Here is a 26887-nt window from a genome sequence, read left to right on the forward strand (position 1 = left end):
TAAAGGGTTAACCATATTTTAGATCTATCAACCTTTTAAACTTTCTATGGGCCTCTTTATTAGTAGGGATGTGAGGACTATCATCACTGTAGCATATTAAATAAATGAGTTTTTGTATATTATCATCATAGCAATAAATCAACAACCGGTGCCTATTGATTCATTCATAGGATATGTAACAATCAAATAGCTGATATGTGTGAATTTACCTTCAGTCGTTTTGAGGTCCACGAAGTAATGTTACATTAGAAAAAAAAATCTATTATTTTCAAGCAATACACAATACTATATAATTCCTACTATAATGCAATTACTATCTCTACTAATAATAAACATGATTGTTTCTGCTTGTGTGTATGTATGTTACTGTATTACCGAATGCGTTGATCCACGCCATTTTAAAATTTTGATTGTGACATACGACTGTTTGATCTATAACTATTAAATGTGGAAATATGCATCTCGGATCGATATTTTTTTGAAATTTTGATTAATGAAATACCAATTAATAAATAATATTAAATTCTATTTTGGCATTTTTACAAGATAACTTCCAAATAATATTATTATAGAAATATAAAGTTTACACTGTTCCGAAATTATTTTTAAAAAATTGTCGTTTAATTTATATTAATTTTATAGTTGTTTAACTTTTTCTTGAATTTTGGCGATACTTTAAAAATATTTTTTGTCTAATTTCTAACAATAGATTACATTATTGTCCTGAAATTGAAACCGTTTTAATTATTTCAGCAATATTTGATTTACAAGACAAAGAAAAATGTGAAGTTACAGTACCGCGAAAGTTAGAACAAAAATTATTTGGACATTTATGTTTTTAATAGCACTTTGATGTCATAGGGCCGATCATCATTAGAAAGGCTCATGTACACAATAAACAGAGCATGTGTAAGGCAGTTAAAATAACATGGCTTGAATGTCTGACAATTTGATGGAATCATGGGCATAAGGATATATAAGCGATTTAATTGAAATTAACTGTATCCGTTGTCCCTGTTGATCCAGATGATCGTCGAAAGACGACTAATTGACAACATACCTGACAGATAATTCCAACGTGCTTACTTTATAACTGATATAATATTAAGTTTCACAAACACTTGTTGAATTCACCGTGTTGTCTCTATAAGGAATTTGAATTATTTTACCTTTATAATGGATTTTATGAATGACTTTTATTTCTTTTTATCAACACTTGCCCATATGGTTAAAATCCTCAGCTTTTTCTTTGCTAGGAAATTTAGTAAAAATTATGAAAATCTGTTTTTCAAAATTTGCGATGTACAAATTTACTATTTCTTTATTTTAAAAATGAGTGAATATTCTTTTCTTTATATTAACGTTCATATCAACCAGTTAATAAATAATAGTTTATACAAGTAATAAATATACCCCCATTCCATCTGTTGAGCATGAAATAAATAAACAGAAAAAATTAAAGTCAATTACAACACCTTTTCCACAAAAATAAATCAACCATATTACCCTAATCGTCAGGTTTCAGAGCATTTGTAAATTTGAAAACAGATTTCAAAATTTTTAATAAATTTCTTAACATTTATTTTTACTGAGAATTTTAACCATATGGGCAATTGTTTAAAAAGGAGAAAAGAAAATCCTTTGTAAACTCGATTGGAAAAGTAAAATAATCCAGATTCACTATAAGGACAACAGGGTGAATTCATCAAATTGAATATGAAAAGACTGATAGTAAAAAGACTATGATGATAGCAAGTTAGGCAATCAGCTAAAGAGTGCCTGTCCTGACTGCCTTCTCAAATCTCTTCATAGCCCGCCAAAATATGAGCAGACAAAAGAGACTTACTTCATCCGGCTTAATTTTCATTGATCCGAATTTGAAGGAAATCGTTATAATTATTCTTCGATTCATTTTAAGAATGTAATTTAGAAATACAAAGTATTCTAACACTACTTTTGTACGATTTTCAAAATTGTCCAAAGTTGATGGCTAATTGAACGGACGTCATTGAACCTCTATATAACTTTGTAGCGGATGGCGTTCCCTTAGAAACATCAAGATATATTTTCCATGATCCTTCTTGGGGGTCATTAATAGGTTGTATTCTAAGTGTTATCTATGTATTTTCGTGATCGTGTTTGTTTTGTATTGTGAAATGTGGAACTTAAAAAATAATTAAATAACTGTTTCTGAAACTTGTCTATTATTTTTATCTATTTCATAATGAAGTTATTAAATTGAACTCGAAGTAATTATATTGAAGTTATTGAACTCGTACCTCTACAACTTGATACTACCTTTCACAGCGTGATAGTTATCGTAATGTCATGATGATAATTATCAAACAGATTTCTGATTCTATTTAATTTCGGCATATCGGAAACAAGATGGAAACTTTATTTTAACCGAATTTTCTGACTTCGTCATAAAAAAGGTGCCCACTTTAATTATGGCGCAATAGAGGTTTCTGGACTATTAGAGATAGGCATATGTTTCGAAATGAAAAAGAAAATACTTTGTGAAGCAAAGAGTTTTAATTTACATAGTTTGAGTCAAAAAATGCGTTCCCTAAAGAATTATGAAATCTATATTTTCACACAAAAATTTAATTAAATAATTATCGTATGTGGATTTTTTTCACTTTCTCGTATATGAAGTATAGTATATTATAATTTTCTCATATTATAGTCGACGATTATAATATGAAAAAGTATATTATAATCGTCAAGAAATTCAAACTCGAGACTCTAACGAATTTTCACGTTTCAGACCTTTCTAATCTGAACACTAAATTTGTAATTCCTATCTAATTTTGCATGAAATCCATTCAGGAGAAGTCTGTCTGTTCGCCTATCTTAGTATAACTGAATTCGATAACTGCAAAACTGCGATTAAAGCTAACCGATTTTTGCAATTTTAAATAACACAATTTTAGATGATTTTAAAATATTTCACTGTCATCTGAAAGAAGATATGCTAACTTTTCTTCTGTGCTTTCCGGAGATGGGCGGTCAATGGCCTAAAATGATGGACTTCAAAGCGTCAAACTGAGTCAGTTTTGATCGCAGAAATGCAGAATTTTTTTTCTGCTTAAAATATTAATGTGTTCAAAACTATTTTACTCATTTCATCTAATAACATTAAACTTAACAAGATTTAACAATTGTCTTAAACAACATAAAATGTAATTCTTTACATCTTTTATATCATTTTTTCAAACTTTTCTGTTTCTAACTTTTTGAAAAAAGCTGCTGCCGTCCTGGCATAAGGGCAGAGCGTCTTCCCCGCGTTCTGGGTTCGAGTCCCGGTTTGGGCATGGTTGTTCTATCTGTGAGATGTGTGAATGTGCCCTCCTGTAAAAAAAGGTTGTGCGTGAGTAGCAAAGTCGTATGCTTGGCCCTAGTTGGCGCTACTAAAAAAACGAGAAACGCTCCCCCACCGGCTTAAAATCGTTGTCTTCGTAACAGTGGTCTTGTCCATGGCAAGTGCCATAAGAAACAACTACAAAACAGAAAAAAGCTAACAGATTTCTATTAAAGCGGATATCTTGTATGTAATTCTTTCTTTAGACTGGCAGAGAAGTATCAATGCATGAATCATTAAAGTTTTTAAAAACTAAACTCAGATTTTTAAAAAAAATGCATATGTAAATTAGAGCAAAAGTTGTTTTTTTTAATCTATTTACTAAACAGCATTCCGCTTGTGATTGATAACTAGAATGGTTTGGTGAGAGCTCACATGAAATAAGAAAATTTCCTACGTTTATTTGGATGGTTGAAAGTGCTTAATTATATTATCCATTTCCTAGACTATAAACTTATACAATAAATTAAGATAGGATGATAGCCTTATGATTTTGAAGATATTGTGCGAAATCTACAGTTCCTTAAATCACTAAATTCCATCTGATAATCTTGTAGGTCGAATTCTGCTACCAAATTTCTTCGCTTATTTCCAATTAAACTTTTGTAAATTTATATATTTAAAATAATTACGAAAATTAAAAAAAACTATTTTCCCAGCTCCAAACATCAATGATATTTCTCCAATTTTTATTCCATATGAAAATTTATGATCCTTAGAGATGTCTCAATGGTTGCTTCATCCTAAACATCCCCACCCTCCTTTCTGAAAGAATTCTCTAAAACATTATTTCTCCGTGCTTTTAAAAAAAGACTCAACCTCCTAAACACAATCACAGTGTCAAACACACCAATTTTTGTATTATTTGAAAATTCATGACGTCTAGATACGTCATTAATAGTGGCATTTATCTCTTTACCTTCCATTTTAGACAGGTATCACAAAGCACAACTAAAGCAGAATCCTAAACTTAAAACAACAAAGCGGTTTTGCCAATTTTAAACACCAATTAATTTCGCCATTTTGCGTGAATAGTTAAGGAATCGAAACGCTCTATGTTTATTATGCAAATATTATTTAAACCAGTGAAAGTGGTCTTTCCAAAACATTCTCGCATGCTCTCTATTAATTTTGTCATGCCATACACGGCAATGGCTTACAATAGTTACGAAATATTAATTTTTGTCGTGAATTCAGCATTTTTACTGAATCTATTGTATCATCATGGGCGATTTATTTGGCGCTTAACCCCTGACATGCATTAACAACATTTGCAGTCAACCCGTAATTGGATTTGGCACAAAATTTGACAGGTTTCTACATTATCGATGTTAAATCTGTCCATTAAATTTCATCTATCTAGCTCTTTTCTTTTTGTATTTATCGTATTATTCGAAAAGCCGTAAAGGTTGACTTCCTTTTAACAGATTTTACTCAAAAAATCTGCAAATTCGATACAGTAAAAATCGTATCTCAAATTTCATCCATCTAGCTCAAAGCGTTTATGAATTATTTTTATAGCAGACAGACAGACTGACGGACATTTTACAAAAATATATTTTTCGAACTCAGAGGTCTAAAACTTGGTGATTAGTCAAAATCTAGAGTTCGAATCTTTTGACGATTACTGTACTTTCTCTTTACTACGTATAGAGAAAGCAAAAAGTACTTTCATTTGGTGTGATGTGACTGATTTTATCATAGTTGGTTGACATAACTAGATTCGTAATATTAACATGATGGACAACTAAATATTCGTCCACCATATCTTCGGAGAAACTATTCAGTTGCAAAAATGACAAAAAAAATCTTAAATTGAAACCTATTATTAGCATTGCATTATATTTTAAAATACCATGGTACTTTCTTTTAAATTTGTTCTTCACAGACGCTTTAATCAAAGCACTCGTAGACGCTTTACAATGCTTTTGTTGGCCCAACGCTATTTGCTTTAACTCTCAGGATTAAATTAGCGCTTGACTATATAAGTTGAACTAAACGTAACTGAAGCATCGAATCAGATGATGTTGCTGCGACAAAGGGAAATGACCTCAACAATCTGACTATTAGTTAAAGTATCTAAAAATATAATCTTATTTTCTTGTAATTCGAGCAGAATTCTATGCACTGCAAGTCGTAAGGACATTGGACTTTCTCGGCGTCTGAATATTTTCAAAACCTCTTTGTATGATAAAAGGTGAACGAACATCCAGTTTATAAGATAAAACTTCTTGGAACTATTCTTGTAAATTTAGTTTAAAACTGTCTCGATAAAAAGAACTACATTTGGTACTTTTACTGCAACTTAGCCAAGATAAATGTTATTTAATTTTAAAATAAATCTTCTTTCTCAGCAACTATTTTGAACTCAGAATAAATTCCTGAAATTTGAGTTTAACCAATTGCATAAAGAATAGCTTTGTAAAATTAATAAGTTGAATATATATAATACGCTTAACTTCAGTTTAAATATTAACTTCAACAAGGGAAAATAAACACCTTTACCATTATTTTGAATTTTGATGGCTGCAGCTATGAAATCTTCAAGATTAAAAATTGATTAAAAATATTTTTTTTTAAAAACAAAGATTCATTCTACTCGTTAGAATAATAGAGAAATGGGCTTTAAAGTGAAATTGGGGTAATTAGTTGTAGTGTTAAAATAATGAATTAAAATATTTTGGTGACATTATTTTATAAACTAAATTCATTAATCTTAGTAAATGAAATTAATTTGATTAATTAACAATTAATATACTCCAAAATAGCATGAAAAATGGAGATATACATGGTGATACGAAATAGGTTTTTTTTTGTTGAAAAACTTGTTGAGAATTTAACCCAACCTACTTTTTACGTTCTCGTAACGAAAAAATAATGTAATCGTCAAAAAATTTGAACTCGAAGTTTTGAAATATCACCACATTCCAAACTTGGATGAGTTCGAAAAGCATATTTTTGGAACTATATCTGTCTTTCTGTAAACATAAATACCCCCCCCCCCCAAAAAAAAAATTAACTAAATGGATGAAATTTAGTACATAGTTTCTATTCCAAATTGTTAGATTTCTGTCAAATGCTTAAACAAATACATTTCGAAAGAAAAATGTCTGTTTAGCTGTCCAAATATAAATTAACACGATAACTACGAAATGAAGAGAGCTAGATGGATAAAATTTAGTATTTAGTAATTTAGAACTAAATTCAACAAGGGGTTAACTGTTTTTCTGTTTGTACTTTCACAAGGATTTAAATGCAATGACTCAAAGAAGGAGCAATTTAAATATTTGAAATTTTATTGGTGGTTTTATGAATACAAATATCTTTTTGGCAATTTAAGGCTTCAATCGGTTGGAAAGGCGCCCAAAATACACATTCAGCATTTTGGTACTTGTGTATTTACTGCATCCAGCGATAAATCGTCAAAGATCGCACTTTAACTGGTTCTTTCGTGACTGTAGTTTTGGAAAAACCACTGCTGCTGGTTTTTTAAAATGTTTTGAGAGCTATCATTTCAAAGTAACTATTAATTAATAATTTTATTGATTGTTGAAACACTACTATAGAATAAAAAAGTTCATTTTTATTAATGAGGAAATAAAATTTCCGTTAATATTTTTTTTAATTCGGAATTTTCTAAGAAATAGCAACTCTTATCAAAAGTTTCAAAAAAGTTATCATCTGAATTTTTAAATTTAAGGGATTTAATTATAAATATATTCGTTGAGAATATTTAAGAAGCTTCAAAAATGGCACTAAATTCAGGTTTTATACAGAATTCTATTTTAATCGTGCCCTAATAGCCAATTTCAAAATCGTTAGAAATAAGCGCGTGCTTCAATACGAAAAATGCTTTATATAGCGTAAAGGATTATATTATCCTGTGAAAACATGATGTTGTTTTGTTTAGGAGGTTTTGAAGCTCAAATTCAAGTAGGCAATGAATAAGGCATAAATGGCAATTTCATCATCTTTTAATCACATATATTTTTTTACCTGCTTTTACCAGTATTGCATTATTATTATATATGCTTCCTTGAAAGCAGATGCGTTTTTAAAAGAATGACCTGCTTTTACCAGCATGGCTTTATTATTACGTATGCTTCTTTGACAGCAGATGCGTTTTTAAAAGGTTGACGTAGAACTATGACATCATAGCTGTTATTTCATATCAAAATCGATCCAGCTCCAAAACTTTGTTTGCCAGCTAGAAAAATTGAAAATGATTTTTAAAAAATTATCATTTAAATTTTTTTGTTTTATTTTGTTTTATATTATCTCTGTCAATAAATGCATTTCTGAAAAAATGCATTTACTATGCTTTATATAATATCAAAATCTTATTAACCATATTTATGAAAATATTCTTGACACACTAATGTTTTAAACAGAATGAATCCTTTCTTCTGCCACCAACACTCATTAAATTTTGAAGTTATTACATTATTTAAAGTATATTTACACCTGGAAACTATATGTTCATTTCCAATTGTTCTAAAATTAGCTACTGGATTACAATTACAGTGTAACTGTTAAACTTAGAGTTAAATTACCTTGAATTCTTCCAAACTATAGGTGGTTCAATATTTCACGTTTTAGATGATAAACATGTGTATCAAATTTTATTTATCTAACTCTTTTCGGTTTGTAATCATCAAGCTCACACATTCTTGAACAACGAGACAGACTTCCTTTAAATGGGTTTTGAACAAAATTTTTATAGAAATCTACAAATTTGATCGTAATTTCATATACCAAATTCCAGTTATCTAGCTCAAAACATTTTTAAATTGTATTCACAGACAAACACACATAATGCCAAAAATCTGAGAGATCTGAAACGTGGAGATTCGTCAAATTTCGAGTTCGAATAATTTTTTAACGATTACAGTACTTCCTGTATTCCTCATCCATAAGCAATTAAAAATACTTTTAAAAATTGTCAAAATTCAAGGAGAAATTGCTGGACAACTAAATTGATATAATTAAAGAAGATATTTCTTTAAATTTTAAAATGATGTAAAAATAATTTTTGGTACATTAGCTCTGAAAAATGCCCGATTTCCCTTAATGTCTAATTAATTAAAATTTCAAAGATTATCCTATTTTTACATCCTCATCCCTTCCAAAATAAATTTGCAACAAATTTTATAACTCTAGGTTAAACAGATGACCCAATAGTATTCCAACACACGCCTACACATCATACTTTATTATTGACAGAAATTACTATTTTTAATAACTTTAAAAAAAAATCAATTTTGTGTTAGCTTTAATTAATTGAATAGTTATTTCCTTTTCAAATTTAATTCCTTTTTAAACAAATTTGGATTATACAGTTGTAATTTGAGATAATTTTATTTTATTTAGGTAATGTAATCACTTCATCCAATCGTTTAGACCAATTTACTGCCTTTTTCATATCGCACCACACTAACTTCATTAGTATTGAGAAATGTTAGGAATAAGTAAAGCTATGGGCTAGAGGAAGGGACTGCACATTCATTCTTGCAAAAGTGAAAAAAGCCTGATTCTCTTACCATTTGAACTAACCCCCGGGGGCCACCTCGAAATGAGGATGAGATGCTTCCAGCATGGTGGTTGGATCTCGCCACCCTGAAGGGTACACAAATAGGAGGAGGATCTGACTCCTCTCATCGATGACGGGACGTACTTCCTTCGGGAAGGGTTGTACCGTGGCCGGTGGTGGCCCTTAGGTCTCAACCACAGTTCCCTCCAGTGTTGCTGTTGCGGCTGTCCGGTCATTCAGCCTTATGGTTTAAATCCGTGTGCCTTTGCGGCGGGTCGGAGTGTCAATTGGTGATTTTGGGATTTACCCAATTTGAATGTTTATGGATTATAGAACTTGACTTACTGGATATTTTGTAAAAACGGGAGTGTCTCCCGAAAACTTTCTCGCCTTTTCAATAAAGTTATAACCCCCTTCCAGCAAAAGAATTGTGAACCTTGGGTATGGCAAAGTACGCTTTGCAAGACATTGGCTTACGAAATGTTAGCATTTGGCGTGAATTTAACATTTTTGATGAATCTATTGTGAAATTTTGGCGAGATCCTTGGCGATTATTTCTTGACTTGCAGTTAATAATACCAGAGCATCAAATGTGTGTTTTAGACGTATTTCTTCAATCGATAGAAACGAAAATTTGATACAGAACTATAATTGTAGTCACAAAATTCGGTATCAAATTTGATATATTTAAGTCTTTGCGTTTTTGAGCTATCGCATTCACATGCATGCGCAAGAACAGATCTACAGATTGTCAAACATTTGGCGGGATTTAGTTCAAAATTTGATAAGAATATATATTTTAAATGCTAATATGATGTAAGAAATTTTATTTTTCTAGGTCTTTGTATTTTATAATTATTGTGCTCACTTGTAATCGAAAAGCTGGACAGACAGATTTTCTTTGAATTTATTTTGCTTGAAATTTGATAGAAATCTATATATTTGGTGTAAAAACCATATACAAAATTCTCAAACTCTGTTTAATACAAAGAGCTTTTGAGTTTTATTTGTTACAAGAAACAAAACAGACAGACGGACAGACATATTGCCAAAAATAAGTTTTTCTAACTGAAGGAGGTCTAAAATGAAGATTCATCAAAATTGCGAGTTTGAAATTTTTTGTCGATTATAATATTTTCGTATATGCGAAAATAACCAGCAAGAGTGGTTTCCCCAAATTTTCTCGCATACTTTTTAGTAAAATTGTCATGCCAGAGAACGCCTTCCAAGGTACTGGCGTATGATAGTTATGAAATTGTGGTGAAAGCTTATAAGCCAGTTAACAGCTACTCCACACGAGCAATTGCTTTTGTATCGTGGTCATGTTACTCGGCTGATAACCACAAGGTCCCAGGTTCTATTCTCTCTCATAACAATCCGCCACATTGGTGACCTCGGACGATGAACCTTAAACCTTCGTACAGCTATTGTGGCGCCATCTAAACACAGCAAACTAAAGTCGTCAGATTCACTTGACGCAGCAACCCAAAGTCGTCAGACTCACTTGACGCAGCAACAGCAACCACTCGCACACACACACGCTGGCCGCTTCTCAAATGTTCAATTGGGTACAGGCGCATTAGATTCAACGGCTAATACATCACCACTCAACAGCCATATCTCACCTCCGACTAACTGGAGGGAGAGTCTGTGGTGAAAGCTTATAAGCCAGTTAACAGCTACGCTACACGAGCAATTCCTTTTGTATCGGGGTCAAGTTACTCGGCTGCGAACCACAAGGTCCCAGGTTCTATCCTCACTCAATTCAATTGGCCACAAAATATTACCCTTTGGAATGAATTTAGCATTTTTACTGAATCTATCCTTGGCGAGCTATTTGGTGATTAATCCCTGGCATGCGCCAATAGCATCCAAAAACCGAATTTGGATGACACGTTTGTCTCGATCGATTGAAACAAAAGTTTGACACAAAAACTGGAATTGCAGTCACAAAATTCCATGCCATATTTTTAGTATTTTAAGTCATTGCATTTCTGAATTATCACATTTACGTGGTTTGTGAAAGTATAGACGGACAGACAACCAGCCCATTGTTGGATTTGGCACAACATTTTATAGGTGTCTACACTATAGATGTCAAGACTGTGCACCGAATTTCATCTATATAGCTTTCTTCGTTTTGTAGATATTGGCTTAGATTATATTCGAATAACAAGACTGGCAAACTTCCTCTTAATGGAATTTGCTCAAAATGTGATAGAAATCTGCAAATTTGGTCTAAAGGCTGTATACCAACTTTCAACAGTCTAACTCAAAGCGTTTTTGAATTATCTTTGTAACAAACAGGCAGAGAGACGGACATTTCCCAAAAATGTGTTTTCCGAACTCAAGTATGTTCGTCAATATCTCGAGTTCGAATTTCTTGTTGTTGTTGTTGTTTCTGATCCCAGGTGGTATAGTTGCGCTATAGCACTTCCATGAAACCAAAGATCTAAAAAAAATAACGGATCCCTTAAAATCTCAAAAATCGTAAAATTTAAACATTTAAGAATGTGATTGGGGGAGGCTTGATCTGCCTTGCACCAAGGACATTCAGCAAAGATCCTCCGTCCTTGATGGAAGGTGAGGGATTTGGTGTGTCCACTCAAAAAACGAGAGAGAGAGAGCCGTTTGCTGTTTTTTAGAGATATTCAGGCTGTGACATCAACCGGGACTCTTACCAAAGTTCCAAGGGTGAGCAGGTGGGACTCTCCAAAGTGTACTCGACTCCATCTTTTTGCCTGAGGAGATTTCAGAATAAGTTAGTGTTGCATCACCATGAAATATGTCAGCTGAGGCAGTCTTAGCTAAATTATCCGCTATCTCATTACCATTTAAACCAACAATCGAATTTCTCGATGATTTCTATTTTTTCTCTATATTACGCATACGAGAAAGTAAGAAGGATTCCAAACACTCATTGTTGCCATTTGGAATAGTCAAGTAAAATTTATACATGTTAATAAAGATGTATATCCGAATAGATACACGATGGTATGTAGGGTAACTAGCCGGCGTCCTGACATAGGGGTAGTGCGTCTTCCCCATGATCTGGGCGACCTGGGGTTTCCCGGTCGAGTCCCGGTTTGGTCATAGTTGTTCTTTATATGTTCTATCTGTAAGATGTGTGAATGTGTGCCCCTGTAAAAAGGGGCTGTGCAAGCGAAGGTGAAGCGTGAGTAGCTAAAACATACTTTTGGCGCTACTGACAAACAAGAGACGCCCCCTCGGCTTAAAATCGCTGATTTCGTTACCGAGCTTGTCTATGGCAAATGCCATTAGAAACAACAACAATGGGGGATAATTTAAGATTACGAATTATTACAAAATACACAAATATCTTACCTATGCAAACTTGTACTACCATCGGATTCAAATTTGATAGGAGTCTACAGATTTGGTTTTAAATTTCATCCGCCTAGCTTCAAACGTTTTTCAGTTATAATGTGTTGTTTTTAGTGGCACTTGCCATGGACAAGCCCGCTGTTACGAAGACAGCGATTTAAGTCGGTGGGGGAGCGTCTCTTGTTTTTATAGTAGGGCCAAGAGTACGACTTTGCTACTCACGCATCACTCATTTGCTTGCACAACCCCTTTTCTCAGAAAGGCACATTCACACATAGAACAACGGAAGAACAACCATGCCCGAACCCAGGACGCAAAGATCACGGGGAAGGAGCGCTACCCCTATGCCAGGACGCCGGTAGTTATAGTGTTCACAGAAAAAGAGGCAATAAGTCTGAAAGCATGTTTTTTGAACCCAGAGAGGAGGACCCAGTATTTTTCGAATTCAGGGAGATCTAAAATGCAAAGATTGATCAAAATCTCGAGTCCCAATTTTTTGACGATTACTATACTTTCTCGATACTACGCATACGAGATAGTAAAAAGTAAGTTTGTAGTGCAATCAAACACAGTCATCCTACGTCTAAAAAAAATATAAATAAAATGTTGTTCACTTATCAAAATTAAAACTTGAGAGTGAGAAAAGTAGAGCAGGAAGATACTCAAGACTATTATCGTAACTATTCTGTCCATAAGCTCGTTCATATTCGTAGTATTGCCTGCAAGGTCACCATTTTAAAATAGATATGCACTTACTTCGTGGCGATAGATATTTCAAATTTATCTACCGCAGAAGTGTCTGACTTGCTGTTTATCATGACGCAAACAAATACGATCATCATTTATGTGGGTGGCAGGAAGGAAAAAAAAATCAATTTTTATGAAAACTCAAGCTTAAAATTACAGTTTTAAAAAAACTGATAAAACAGTCAACTGAATTGCGTCTTGGCCTTCCTTTTCTGTTTCGTTGTGATTTCAGAGAATATTTTATTTATAGCCAGCCGCCTTTACAGATGAGTTGATTCGGTGGAAAATTTGTGGCTACTTTGAATTAAATCTCTTATGCACAACTTAATATTCATGATTCTGTCAAGAAAGTACTTTTAAGTGTCAAATTATGATATAAATTAAAGTCGTGTTAGTACAATAGACTAACATCTACTCTGTGTATTGGGTATTTGCGCCTTCTAGCGCTTACATCATAGCGCTTAAAAAATTAAATATTATTCATCTGTTTTTGTTTTTTTAATTTTCATGGTATTATAACTTTACTTTCTTATTCATAATGTAAACTACTCAAATATTAAACAGGCTACTTTTTCTTTCTTTCCCTCTTCCTTTTTTCATCAATGGAAGATAATCGCGCGTTTAAATATTTGAATAAACAACGAAAACGGTTTGGATTTTTAAGCAAAAATGTAATCTACTGCTTAAAATTAGTTATATATCAGACGACACCCCTTCTTCAAATTACCACATCACAAGAATGAGTGGACATTTGACTTCAACCGATTGAACGTTCACCAGATCCATTTACGTGTCGTTACTGAAAAGTGGAATCAGTATTCTCCAGAAAACGAATCCACCAGAGCACCACAGCATTTACGTATTGTTCAAAGGGAATGTTTCACAGTTATGTACAATTAAGAAGGAGCCTTTTTAAAAAAATTTAAAATGGTGCTTAATCATCAATTAATTAAAATCTCAAAAAAATCAATCAAAGATACACATTTCCAAATGTAAAGTTTGTTTGTATCAAGTGTGGTAATTTGGGATGCATTGGTCTGGCCTACAGAACACTAATAAACAGACATACATTCTTTTTCATTATTAACTGAGATTAAGTATCAATAACAATGTAATTATAGTTCAGTTTAGTTTAGTTATATTAACGTCCCGTTTTAAAGCAACACTAGGGCTACTTTGGGACGGACCTCGTAATTTTGAGCCTCTGTCAGATGACGAGGACGAAACCTGAGCTGTCACCTCCCTCTCCACACCACACCAGCGGGAGGACGTTTGGCCTGGACGGATTTTACGTGTTCTAGACCCACCCATACGCCAGTTCCACGGTGGAATCGGATCACGAACCTAAAACCCTCTGGTTCCGAAGTCGAGACCTTCCCATCAGGCCATCGTGATTATAGTTAAATAAGACACGTTCTAATAACCAATAAAAGCTGCCAAACGTGATAATGGCTCAACATCGAGATTTTTTAGTTGTTCCAATATTGATTGACAATCGTAATATAATTAAGAGTCATGGTGGATTTATGATTGTGTGTGTGTTTTAAAATTTTTTAGGTCGTAATCTTGGGAGCTTGAGCTGTCAATTTTTCAATCATTTTTAATATTATAAAAGTGTTTTGAGAGTTTTAAATATTTTTAAATAACTGTAGGACTTTTATTGTTGTTTGTGTTTTTAATTGTGTCAAAGTTTTGTAGTATGACTGAAATTGCTTTTGTGGCACTTTTTATAAAAATTTTCTAAAAATTTTGTTTAAAAATCACTTTTTTGTCCTGTCATATATTTCCTCTTTCGTTGATGTGATTTTTTGATCGTTATTTTGTATCTATTCTTTTATACTTTTTAATATTAACTCTTCTTGCAGGCTAAAAAGAGATTTTACTTTCTGGTATACGTAATATAGAGAAAGTATAGTAATTGTAAAAACATTCGAACTGTAGATTTTTACGAATCTCCACGTTTCAGACCTCCACAAGTTCAAAAAAACACATTTTTGGTAAATGTCTGTCCATCTGTCAGTGACAAAGATAAATAAAAAAAAGTTTTGAACTAGATGTTTGAAATTTAGTATACAATCTTTACACCAAATTTGATTTTTGATTTTGGAAATTTGAGATTTCCATCAACTTGTGAGTAAAATATGTTCAGAGGAAATCCGTCTGTCGAACTGTTCGAATATAAATTAACAAGATTACTACAAAACGAAGAGAACTATATAAATAAGATTCAATACACATATTTAACGTCTATAGTATAGACACCTGTCAAAGCTTGAGCCAAAATTAACAGGGGGTTGACCATTTATCAGTCTTTACTTTCAGAAACATATCAAATTTGGTTGGTTGGTTGGAATTGGATTTTAATGGCACAAAAGCCAGACATAGCTTTGCTGCGCCAAACGTATGGTGAATATATGAACATATGATAATGTAAAATTACGGTAAAAAAAGTTCTAAATTGCGCCTAATTCGTTTTAAAAAATGATACATCAAATGGTATGGTATGGTATTGGTATGTAATAATGAGACTATAAATGTAGTTCTATGTGAATTTTTGTTTTAATCGGTTGGCAAAAACGCATCTAAAACATAAATTCTATTTTCATATACTATTATCAGCATACTAGGGACTCATCGCCAAAAAGAAAAACTCTCTAAGGATGCGATAAATTCAGTAAAAATATTAAATTCTCGCCAAAAAATATGTCGAAATTATTGTGCATTAGTGCCACGCAAGGCGTTCTCTGGCATGACAAAATTATTAGAGAGTATGCGAGAAAGTTTTGAGAAGACCGCTTCCGCTAGTTGTTGTTTACCAACCTAGTTTTTGCTGTTTTATGTAATCAGTTATCATTCTTGTTTTGAGTGATGCTTGTATGGAAAATGTTTTTTGTTTGTTTGATTTCCCCATTGACCCACTAGGGGCTTTACATTCAATTAGGTATACTAAGTCAGTGTGGATTAAAAAAAAAAAAAAAAAAAATTGAAGTGACCAAATATTCCAGAACAGTCGGGATGGTCTAAACTTTGAATATCTGTCTCAAGTTGAATATATATCTTTTTTATTAAATGCTTTGTGGATTCTCCTGAATTCTACAAGGCCGCGGTGGCCTGGTGGTAAGATATCGGCTTGTGAACCATGGTTTTCAGGTTCGAGACCCGATTCTACCGAAGAACCGTCGTATAAGGGGGTCTGTTGCGCGTTAAATCCGTCAGACCAAACGCCCTCGTGTGGTGTGGAGAGAGAGGTGCCAGCTCAGGTGTCGTCCTCGTCATCTGACCGCGGTTCAAAATTACGAGGTCAGTCCCAAAATACCCCTAGTGTTGCTTTACAACGGGAAGTTAAAATAACTAAACTAAAAAAAAACCTGAATTATAATTTTAAAATTCATATCGCACACAAAATTGTTATCTAAATTTAATTTTAAAAATTTGCTATAGAGAGTTCCTTTAAAATCACAACTTTTTCATTAGGATAAAGCGATTTGACTCATCGAAAAATTCATCGCTTTGTTCCAAGTTGAAAAAAATATTCCACATTTCATCTTGCATGAGATTTGGCAACTTTTTACTGTCGATAAACAATTCATACTAAAAGAAATTAATTAGATTTAATATATTTATGAAAAATTAAATTCTGAAAAAAAATAAAGACTAGAAATGGGAAACGAGGTAAATGCCAATCAATAAATGAATAAGAATACTTGGCCAACACATAGTAAATGCCAACATTTTTCAATCTGGAAGCCTGGATTATTCAACAAACTTTAAAAGTTCAAAAATATGCCAATATATATCGCCAATGACTGTGAACATAGTACGTACCAAAACTAGACTTAAAACTGATTTTTCGTTTTCCTGTAAGATTTGCAATTTGGTAAGTATTTACAAAACTTAATTTTGTATTTTGATACCATTTGCAGTCTTCAAAATTACTTCCTAATTTTTACTGTGTCCAAAATATGCTACTATAAAAATTGAGAAATATTTTCAATATAACAATAGATAAATTCCGATTTTTAATGTTTGAAACCCTTTTTTGAAGATACGACATGTCTTAAACCAATTAGTGATTTAGATTGATTCATACGAATAAGTCGTTGTTCAAGAACAAAAGCAGCCTTTAAGAAATTTAATTGATATTCTATTGTGTATATCAAGAAAAATACAACTTTCAAGTACTCCAGGTTTTAAATAACCCTTACAATGCACTTACTAATGGATTGCTTCGTATCATTAACGTTTTCAGGAAGTGGAAGAGAGAAAACTCTGTGTGTGACCAAATCATTGCACGAAACGCTTCAAGACAGTTTCCTTTCCCTGCTGAAATTTGATATCAGCTTTAAATATAACAGATAAGATGGTAGGCGTAGGACATTTTCTTTTTACTGTAGTTTTACGTTACTTTTTTGGTTTTATTTTCTTATCGTATACACGGAATAGAAAGAAAAAAATATTGTGTCAAAAGATTCGCTTTTGAAATTTTGGCTTATTTCTGTTTAAGATATCACTGAGCGCGCACACACACACAAAAGGCGATTTCTTGGAATAATGTCTTTCTGCTTGTAGAAATAATTGAGATCAAAAATAGGATGAGCTACAAGAAGGAATTCAGATATATCATCTTTGTAACTAAATAGCAGATTGATATCAAATTGTCACTTTCTAAATTTACCGCTTATCATGCCGGCGTCCTTGCATAAGGGTAGCGCATCTTCCCCGTGATTTGGGCGTCCTGGGTTCGAATCCCGGTTCGGACATTGTTGTTCTTCATCAGTGAGGTGTGTGAATGTGCCCCCCCCCTCTGTAAAAAGGGGTTGTGCAAGCGAATGCGTGAGTTTCATCTTCATATGAGTTAGAAGTCAGACTTCTGCCCTCAGGTGCTCAGGGGTCTTTACCCTCAGAAGCTACTGCACCCCCTTTCGACATCATGATCCAATCCGACTTTTGCATGCGTAAATGGTAACTCAAAGATAACTTTTACATTTGTAAATGATAACACAACAATTAAAAGCGGTTTTAGCACTTTAAATGCATATTTGCATGAAATGTTGGACTAAGTTACGATAAAGTTTGACTATCTATCGAAACTCGTGAAAAATACATATCAACGCCACCTATGCGCCTGCTTCATATACTACTATTACTTCCCAAGTATTATAGCCTGTCTCAGCCCCGTTCCCATGGCCCGTTCTCTGTAGGATCACTCTCACTCGTCGCCTGTTACTACGCCTGTAGACGTCGGTCGGAAGTTTCCCACAAACTGTCGATAAAATGAACAGACATCAAAGAGCCTCTGATAACTACAAATAAGGGGAAAGAGGGCAAAATGTGCCGGTATTTCTATTCATATGACAGCGCCTATTTAAAGCTCTTTATTTCATAATCAAAGCACACAAAAATCCTTAAAAATTTTCAAAAAATGTCTTTTTATGAAACCTTAACATCCTTGCGGCACCTCAAGATGTACTCCAATATTTTTTATATTTTTTATTTATGTTATCTATACCAAAAGGTAACTTTTATGCGCTGTAACAAATTAAAAATCAAATGTTGATTATTTTGTGAAAAAAACTTTAAAATGAATCAAAAATTTAAATTTTTTGAAACTTTAACGTCTTTTGCGGCACCTCAAAACCTACTCCAATATTTTTCATATTTATAAATTATTTTATCTATACCAAAATGCAACTTTTCCGCACTATTACAAATTAAAAATCAAAAATTTATTTTTTTGTTCCACACTACTGTGCACCCCTTAACTTGGCATGGGTAATAACAAATAAATAAATAAATATTTGTTAGATAAATTGTTATATTCTTCTTCTTTTTTCACACCGTTCAAGGAACCAGAAGAATAGTGGTGCAAGTATAGAGAAAATGTAAATTGCTGGAAACTTCTCATATAGAGGGAAAAAAAAGTTTCATAAATGCACATTCTTAATGTTATAGAATATTTCGTTCTTATTCTTAACACTTGGTTCAAATGAATATGAAAGTGTAAATTAATCTCTGATACTAAACTTTCTTTGTGATTCTGTTTATCTGCCGATTAGGAGAAAGATAGTTAAAATTACGTAATGTATTTTTTGAAATGGTTAGCTTTCATATTGCATGTATGGAATTACCTAATAAGCAATAATTTTTTTTTTCGTATATACCATTTAAATTTTAATAATACATGTATTACAGTCACAGTGTGGACATATATTCATTTCAGATGGAAAACACCGTGTACTGTATTCACTGTACGATCAAATATTTATTCCTGATAGAAAAACACACAGGAGTGTTTCGAATGTGTTTACTTCAGATTTTCTCACCCCACCTCGAATATCGCGTGGTGTAAAGGGCGAAATGCATGAATTGTCATAAACATAAACTTGAGAATTTAAATGCGTTTTAAACATAAGGAATTTGAAGGGGCAGCAAAAAATGTAAAGCACTGGAAAATATTTCATAGAAATGCTGATTTTTGGTAATATTGCACTTCGAGACAACTAAACCAAATTTTTCTACAAAAATGGAAATCTTCTCCCATCGCCACGTGTATCTCAAGACCAATAATTATCAAACCATCAACAATCATTAAATTGTTCAGACTATTCTATCAAAAGAGTACAAAATTATTTCGCTGTTAACTAAAGTTTATCCGCACGCGATCTCCCGACTCGTTCTACATTTCTGCAATGCACCTGAGTAAACACTGCTGACAACTGAGTAAAGGTGCTACTTAGATAGAGGCTATAAATCCATTTGGAGATGACTGTGCATAAAGTAAATAGAATGAAGTGTAGCTTACAAATAAGGAAGGCAGGTGCTTTTTTTGGAAGAGAGGAAAGCTATTAAATTGGCTTTCCGGGGATTTGATAGCAATGCGTATTCGTGTTCCAAAACAAGAAAAAGATTTTATGTAGCGCTGAAATCAATCTTTACGAGTCTCTGCTACGTGCGCGAGGATTTGTTTCAAAAGATTAATATCTATAACTGTTCATTCTATCTGTCAAGAACAGTATGTTGAGATTTATAGCCTATTATTTTTGGTGTCTAAACCCATTTAGTAAAGAAATGGAGAGGAAGAAAAAACTTGTCAATACGCAGGGTAATTCAAAATGAATATAGCGATTACAGACGGCTGTAACTATTTAATGAAAAAGAGTTTATCGATAAGATTAACACATAATGTAGACTTCAAAAATTTGTATACATGCATCATAGATGTTCTAAGTGACTTCCATTGGTCACACGGACAATATCTAGGCAGCAGTCCATTTCACGCCATACATTCTGAAGCGTGTCTGCAATCACTTCTTCTTTTCTTTCGCCACAGAATATCCCCGAACTTGGAATCTCTAGGATTCCCTGTCGGTTGAAAGGATATACGTGGGAGTATTTATTAAGATACATAAAAGACAAAGATACAAAAAAATACACATAAAAAGACAATATCAATATACACATAAAGAGACATGAAATATCAATATACACATAAAAAGACAAACTATCAATATACACATAAAAGGACATAAAATATCAATATACACAAAAAAAGACATAAAATATCAATATACACATAAACGGACATAAAATATCAATATACACATAAAAAGACATAAAATATCATCAATACACATAAAAAGTAACTATATACAATATTATAATAATGAAGGAGGCGTTCGGTAGGGGGTATGAGTATTATTGAAGTTAAAATCTATTGAAGTTAATATATTCCGGAGAAGAGCTTGGTTGAGAAATGAAACGAAAATTTATACTGGGCTTGGGTCTGGAGAAATCAATTCCTCGTTCTCTTGTAGGAACAGAACAAGATTTCTAATTTTAACCTTGGACATCTTGTTTCTCATAACGTTGGTCCACCAGATATTTTCTAGATCGTGGGTGGGTTTTTTGAGATGAAAAGTGAGGTGAGAAGGCAGCTAGTGAAGGTGATTGCCTACTTCGCCGCAGCCACATCGATCCGATACTTTAATATTGAATCTCTTGAAATATGAAGGGAAAGAGCCATGGTCAGTTGCAAAGATAATGTCAAGCCTATTCCAAGATGATAGGTTAAAGGTCACTTTCGAGATGATTTGATTGATGTTTCTGTTTCTCATGCTACCCATGGGAGCACATACACATATACGTGCTCCCCAAATGCTTCCCATGCCCAAAACAATTGAAGAACTCAGAGTATGCATTTGTAATACGCTTGCGTCAGTGATTGCAGACACGCTTCAGAATGTATGGCGATGAATTGGACTGCTGCTTAGATATTGGCCGTGTGACCAAGGGAAGTCACATAGAACATCTATGACGCACGTATACAAAACTTTGAAGTCTACATTATGTGTCAATCTTATCGATAATTCTTTGTCATTAAATAGTTATAGCCGTTTGTAATCGCTATATTCATTTTGAATTACCCTGTACAATAACAAAGCGCCTTTTCATCTCTATTTCGTCAGTTGATAGTGCAATTCATTTATTCATGGGACAAATATAGATATAAAAAAAGGATTTTATTTTTTTTTTTAATATGTGTGAGGATTGATACTTATTTTTTAATTTTAGAAGAATGGGTGATTTAATAACAAAACCATTTATAAAAATATCGCTAAGAATGATTGCTGATTTAATTGATCAATTGATTTTAATCTACCTAACGAATTTGTCAAAATTCCATAAAAATACCAATAAAAATCAAGGATCAGATAATTAACGTTGTTTTAGTTTGTTAGCATGGTTTAGTTTATGATCTGTAAACAAACATGCATTGTTAAGGGGAACTATCTATAAGGATCAGCATTCCTCCATCATATTACTAGCATGAATTTAATAATGCCAACCATTATTAATAAATTAAAAATGGAGCGAAATTTTGGCGTTTTATTGGATAAGTTCCGAAAATATTGCAGCACATTAAGGTTTTTTACTTTACCTTAAAATTTAAAAAAAATCACCGTTCCAATCATACTCATATAATTTTTATTTTTATTTAATTAAAAAATATTTTTAATCGCATTTTATAAAATACATTTAATTCTTGATACGAAATTCAAATAACTTTCATTGCTGCTTCTAATATTTCATCCTGATTTTTTTTCCTTTATTAATGATCAAGACATGAAGAATCTATTTATTTTTTCCATGTTGAACAAGTTTCGGTATAAAGATCCTTTAATATCATTTTTGAAATTTTATTGTACTTACACTTAAAATTTAACTTCAGAATAAAGCTACGATGAAAAATTTTCAAAGAGCGTCAGTTTTTAAATATTTCTACCCCTTCCTGATATACATAATTTAGATGTATAAAGATATAGACAGAAAATAGGAAAATGCGCAAAACAATCAATAGAATGGTGTAAAGCTTCTGAATGTTTACTATTATATGTTTACCGAAACTAAAATTTAAAAATATTTTTCAAAGATAGCTATTAAGACATAGTTACAAGAAATAATTAATTGAAATTTTTAGCAACCATTAATTCCAATGAACCAAATAATCGCCTAAGACGGCTAGTATTTTATAAAGATAATAGCTTAACTGATGCAGTTTCTGATGCATAAATCAATATTTTATATTCGTGTTGAAAAGTATTTTTAGACACTTTGATCTATTTAATTATGATATCAGAGCTCAATGCATTATACACATTTTAGTTATATAAGCAATAAAGTATTTCAAACTAGGCAGATTAGGCAGCTGCCAAAGGCCTCTAAGCCAAGGGAATATCAGAAGTAGGTCATTTTAAAAGCTTTATATTTCTAGTTGCCATATAAAAAAAGTTTGTAAAAAATACAAATCCTATGAATGATAAAAAAAAAAAAAATCAGGATATTATTAACAATTTACCAAGAATATTTGGTTAGGTACTTAAATATTTCAATGCGTTTCATTTAGTTGTTAAATTGTTTATAAAACGGAATATCTGCTTCAATAATATTGTATATAATTCTGTGTATCCGGACACCCTTTTGTTATAATAGGTAACTAAAAACAAATACATATTCAGAAAAATAATAAAATAAAATGTTAACCTAAAATAAATCATAAATGCCTTAAAAATATGCTGAAATGTGAAAGAAAACTTTCCATTTTATTAAAAGGAGGGTCTCATAATATGCATTGCCTAAGACCTCAAAAAACCTAAATTGCCGTTGCTTACGAATGAATAACATAGGCTTCATATTTCATTCATGTATCCTTTGTTTTTACGAATATTACTGTGATAAAGTTTCTTCTAACAAAAAACGCAGGCAGCAAACGATTTTCATTCAATTTCTGTAATCGTAATCAAGCCGGTTTTGTTATCTTCTTTCATAATCTTAAACGTATTGATTGCGCTTGTTGTTTGCTTTTAGTTCCTTTAAACTGCTTAATTTTCTACTTAATTACTTTAACCTCAGTGTTAATACCAACGATTAACGGTGTTAATATTAATACAGCTTTCTGTGGTAATACTGAAGTTAATTACTTTATTCTATATAATCTTCATCTTAACTGTATCCGTAATTCCTCTAATCGAAGTTAAGCGGATCTTGTTTAACCTTTCTTATATTATTTAAAATGTATTCATATTACAAGGAAGTTGCGAGGCAAAATGGCTCCATCTTTAAAAATCTTCTTTTTGCTTTGTAATAATGTAATTCTGATGAATAACCTTGGAATAAGTAACCGAATACACGTTTTCCCAATTACATATGTAATTAAATTCGAAAGCTCAAGGTCTTTAACCTCGCGAGTCGGTTTATTTGATAAACAGTTTGTTTACAATTTCACTTTTTATCTGTGTCTCATTTAAAATTATGCTAGTTATGGAGGGTTGTTATATAAACAGCATTTTTGATCAAATTTTTAGATAAACAACTCAATGTGAAACTAATAAAATAGGTGATTACGTTAAAAAAATTCTATTTTTGACGAAATAATGGAACATTTCTTTTAAAATTCAATATTCTTCATTTTTGACCAATATTTAACCAATATTTTGATCGTATATTTAAACGTTTTTATGCTATTTGCCGCTTTTGGCGATCAGATTATTGAAAAAATATATTTTTGGCGAAATCATGGAATGTTTTTTAATTCAATTTTCTTAATTTTTGAACAATTTTCTTTATAAAACCGGTTTGAATTTTGTTCCTGTGCCTCTTCTTTGAAAAGGCGCTGAACTTTGATTTTTATATTTGTATACTTAAACATTTTTATGCTACTAGCCGCCTTTGGCTATCTCTTTGTTCGAACAGATTATTGATGTTTTCGATTGTTAAAAGATTAATATTGGATGCATTTTTTTCTCTGAATTTCACTTAGTTATTTGATAAATCTAAAAAACATGAAATTGATTGAGGAAAATTACTTTAATAGCAAATTAAAGAGTATTTATACTACGAAATAAAGAAAGAAGTGAAACTCCAAATAATTCAATGAAACCTACCCTGGCTTTAAATCCGTTACTGAGAACTCACTACTATTTCTTCATTATGAATACACTTTTTTTTTAAAAAAAATATTTCTCAACACATTGCGCTCTTAAACATGGAGACCACTTGAAAAACTTTGCTCTTGAATCTAGGTATCAAACCTAACAGCACTCTGAAAGTGGCGAAAATATAGCTTGAGCTTCAACAGGATAACGGATTTTCTAACTTCAAGAGAAAAGCCATTTGTCCAAGAAAATTTAAAGAGTCAAGAATTAAAGTCGAGGGTCAAAAAGATCAAGACTTAACAGACGATCATTTCTTGCATTTTCCGTGACGATTATAACACAAGATTTTCCTTATCATTAATCATTAAATGCCTCAGAAACTTCACTCATCTATAATTAATTATTCATTCATTAATTTCATTTTAAATTAAGTATATTTTGATTATGATAATCTCAATCTTCATATTGTTTTAAAGATTCCATAGTCTTTCCTTTTTCTGCATGATGTTTGTCTTTAATTATTATACTATCCATCTTAATCAACCAGCTGGTTCACTGGGAAATTTCTAGTATATTTTTAATATATATGTGTATGTGTTTGTGATTTCCATAAAAACACATTTTTAAACATCAAATTACGACTGACATCCAAGCCGATTTATTTTAATAACTTTATGTTGGTCATGTTCCTTGTACATACGAACCCTCCTAATAGAGACACGGCATAAGACTTCAGATTGCTGTTAAAAACTTAACTGTCCAATTCAGCTGTCTTGCAGCTTTAGCGGTATTCTAACTTTACTCTCTTAATCCTCTAATAAATTAAACAGATGCTATACAAAATCTTCTTTTTTTTGCTTCGATAATTGTCATTATATATTTTTTAGTTTCGTTAATATTTGACGGAATTCTGTTCAACAATGGGATCTACTGTTTAAATTCAGCTTAAAATTTAAATAAATAAGCAAAAAATCGCAAAATTTCATTGAAAAATGTGCATGACATTTAAATTAATATCGTTAAAAAAACAACTTTAAAAAAGACATTGAAAATGCATATAAAATTCAGTTTTGTTCAGTAATATTTTCGAAAGAAATGATGGCAAAACTCCACATTCTCATATAAATTTTAATTAATAAAAATTCTAATAAAAATTTTAAATTTTAAATTCTTTTAAGTGAACATTTTTGCCCTCGAATTTATATCTATGCCAAATTTGGCAGCTCTAAATCGAACAGTTTTTCCTCCAGCACGCCAACACACATACACGTTTTCCTTTATTAGTAGTAGAGATAGAGATGTTTAATTTTATTAAATGGACACATTTTCTCAGACTTCAGAATTTTCTGCTTGCCGAACAAGGTGACCAAGTTAGAACAAAAAGTGAAAAAAATTTCAGGCAGGCTAATCTAGAACATCTGATCACTTTAAGCAGAAGGGAAAAAGTACACAAGCAAATGATATTTCAAAAAAAAAACAAAAAAAAACAGTCATTTATCCGTCTCCCCGTTCTTTTTACTTCTTATAGTTGATTTTTCTTAGTAGAAAAATGCTTTTACTTCTTTAGAAATAAAAATAAATAAATATCGTTAAAAAAAATTATTTCGCTTTTTTTAATATATTGTGTATTCGCATATATTAAAAACTCCTAATGGTACCAATAAATTTTAATATGATTGCTAAAAATGAATTTTCTGTAAAAGAAAAAGTGAATTTTTTTATTTACTTTTGACATTTTAAGTAATTTTCGCATTTTACTGTATATCAAATCAATTGCGGATTCAGATATTTTTCAGTTTGAGACAGCACAAATTATATAAATCAAACTGGTCAATTTAGTTCCTCATTTCAGCACATTTTTACCTTAATAAATATGTTAATGTTTATTTTAGGTTAATTTTCATTATAGTAACTCTACAATTGCTTTTATTTATTTTCATTCAGGATTTTGCTACAACCATATTTGAATATAATTATAACTAAGCAGGCATTTTAATATTTATAAAATATGTAATAACTTAGTGAATTTAATCAAATAGATAGAAATTAACCTGTTGCACTTGTATTAATATTATCCTAATATTTTAGAATTCACATTCTGTTTATTTTTTTGCAAATTTATTATTTGGTAACAAGGCTAATAATAATTTTTAAATCAACCTGTCTGCGTATACCCCCACCCCTTTTTTATAATGTCTCTAGACGTCTGCTACTCGGAGATCTGCTACTGTTTGTTACAATTGCCATGGAAACCATATGGTAACCATGAGAGTTTTTGAATAAAACTTATAACAAGATGGTTCTATTCAAATTATAAGAATAAAAATGCAGACAGATTTAAAACTAACGCACTTATCATTTGTTTTGAGTACGAAGAACTCTTGCAAAGTCATGGTGACTACTTCCACAAGAGATACAATTACAAAGTTAAAATGGAGAGATACTTGATATTTAATCTAAAATTTAATG

At 31.8% G+C, this 26887-nt stretch overlaps 1 protein-coding gene across 2 annotated transcripts in view; it reads left to right on the top strand.

Annotated features, from left to right (window-relative positions):
• The window catches only part of LOC129987412 (cysteine-rich secretory protein 2-like), a 94993-nt gene that overhangs the window by 19940 nt on the left and 48166 nt on the right, over positions 1 to 26887 (top strand). The window lies entirely within an intron of this gene.

The sequence above is a fragment of the Argiope bruennichi genome, chromosome 10, assembly GCF_947563725.1.
Source record: "Argiope bruennichi chromosome 10, qqArgBrue1.1, whole genome shotgun sequence".
In the NCBI taxonomy this organism is placed as follows: Eukaryota; Metazoa; Arthropoda; class Arachnida; order Araneae; family Araneidae; genus Argiope; species Argiope bruennichi.